The following is a 2,291-nucleotide window of genomic DNA, read 5'->3' on the forward strand; positions in this document are numbered from 1 at the left end:
ACAGGGGAATCTCGTTAATCCATTCATGCGCGTCACTAATTAGATGACGGGGCATTTGGCTAAAAAAGGGCAACCTTTTCATTCGAACTCTAAACCGGTTCGCGGTTAAGGCAACAACATGCATATACTGGACTCCTCGGGTCCATATCTCAGGCTCATGCGTCATTAGTCATTTACTTGTAGTGTGGGTGGGAGCTATTCAGAGGAGGGACTTAGTCATGATCGGGAAATGTTGGACAAGAGGCTGGGGATTCCTAGTAAACAACTTGTAAAATGGGCGCGAAAATCAACATAGGAAGCAACATGAACAGCAAAAAGGTAACAGGAAGTATAAGCTTTTATAACGATAGTTTACAGCGATAAGGCAAAATTACGATAGTTTTATATCAAGAGATGGACGTCGCTAGACGGGAGCTCGCATCATGTTATTCCCTCAGCGGCCGTGCAGGAGCGAAAATGGCGGCACATAGTGTAGCCCTGCTCGCAAACTACTGCACTGACGAGGGGTACCACCTCTCGAGACAGCAGCAGTCGGTATCTTAAGAACTGCTCCGTCTCAGAAGCCATACATCTCGCCAGTTGAGCGTAATTGAGCTAAATTCCACTATGGACGCCGTCGTGGTTTGCCTAGCCCATTGTTCGATCTGTTCGCACCTGTAGATCTTTCTTTGGTGGGAATTAGTCAGGTCGAATCGATCAGCGACGATGGTCGTGTCGACTACCCAAGCTTGCTCCCCACGGTGAAACACTATGTCATGCTTCCTTATGCCTCCTGGCGTGGGGATCCGCGGCTCCACGATTGCTGCCCAGCCTTTTTTCTTCGATTCCTTAATAATAAGGTTTGATATCCTGTCGTGGTGACGAATCCGGACTAAGTGCGTCTTGGAGCAAACTTGCAGAATGTGCCCGAGTGACTCCACCCGGCCGCAACAGTCACACGTAGTTGAACTAGTGGGGCGACCTCTCGCGGATCTTAAGGAGGTGAACAATTAGACTTTCTCGGGTTAGGACAGCTCCCACAAAGTTGCGACCGCTCATTAGAGCACTTCCGTTCGATATCCATTCTCCCTGATAGGGTACCATTAGGGCTTGGTCTAGGCCAGCTCCGTCAGTGGACCGGACGAGTTGAGTCCGGTGGAAGGCTCGAACATCTTGCTTCGTTTGGAGTACCAATCCTCGGATCTTAGGGGGAATGCTCCATCGGGCCGTAAGCTTCCGGAAGGTGTCGGTATTGCGCAACGCAATAGTTGTTCTATCCAACTGCTATTGCAGTAGTCCAAAAGCCGTTTAGCCCTCAGTAACGGTATCGACGTCACAAGGCGGGGAATTCCCAAGCCACCATCCCGGCAGTCAGCGTAGAAATATCCTAGGGGAGTATCATGAGGAAGTTTAACCCACTGCCTAATGTTCCTTCGGATCAGGCCATCCAAGAATTTTAGCAGCTTGGCGGTGGTTGGGGTGAAGCCTATGGAGAGAGCGCGGGACTACATTTGTTTTTAGCATGAATAGCCGTTGCTGTGGCTTAAGCGGGGATACACCTCATCGACGCCAAGCGCTCGCATTGGGTGGCCGTCGATCATCCACGTAGGGGTGCGATCAACTACCCACTTTTTCTTTTTCCCATCTGCGGAGGCTTGCGCATTTATCGCGATTTAGCTTTAATCCTGCCAACATACCGACCTTGCTTCTGGAAAGCAGTACCAGGTCATTGAACAGAGGGCCAGAGAGGGGGTCTCCCTGTTTGATACCCCTAGTAACCGATATTGGGGCACTGATTTCTCCTGCAACCGATATTCTCGTTTTAGCTTGCTGGTAGAAATTGCTCAAATAGGCGATAAATGGTGGGGGGAATCCGATGCGGCTCGCTGCGTTCAGCAGGGTTTCGTGATTCACGCTGTCGAACGCTTTTGTCACATTAGGAAGGTTAGATTAAGTTCTTTGATTCGAAGCTGGTGGGTTCCGATGATGTTGCGCAGATTCCAGATGTTGGCGGCAATTCCATCTCCAGATCTAAAGGCTTTTTGGTTATCATCAAGGGGCAGAATCTTCATGGCCCGGTTGCCTATTAATTTATGCAAACATCTACTAATTATGACGGAGTTTATGGTTATTGGCCTGAACTTAGCTGGATCCTTGGTATTTTCAGTCTTGGGTATTATTGTACGACCTTCGCAACAGGCCGCCGGTTGCCTTCCAGTGAGGATTATAGACCCCTTTTGCTTACACGCATTCCAAACTATCGTGAACTACCACCACATCAAAGTAATGAAATTTTATTTTAGAAAATAATG

General features: G+C 48.8%; 1 long non-coding RNA gene across 1 annotated transcript in view; it reads left to right on the forward strand.

Moving 5' to 3' along the window:
* The window catches only part of LOC108950810, a 21,211-nt gene extending 21,144 nt beyond the window's left edge, over positions 1–67 (forward strand). The window contains exon 2 of the long non-coding RNA XR_003397322.1: positions 5–67. This is a non-coding gene — a long non-coding RNA (uncharacterized LOC108950810). The remainder of the gene's footprint in view (positions 1–4) is intronic.
* The last annotated feature ends 2,224 nt before the right edge of the window (positions 68–2,291 follow it).

The sequence above is a fragment of the Ciona intestinalis genome, unplaced genomic scaffold (genome assembly GCF_000224145.3).
Source record: "Ciona intestinalis unplaced genomic scaffold, KH HT001055.1, whole genome shotgun sequence".
Lineage (NCBI taxonomy): Eukaryota > Metazoa > Chordata > Ascidiacea > Phlebobranchia > Cionidae > Ciona > Ciona intestinalis.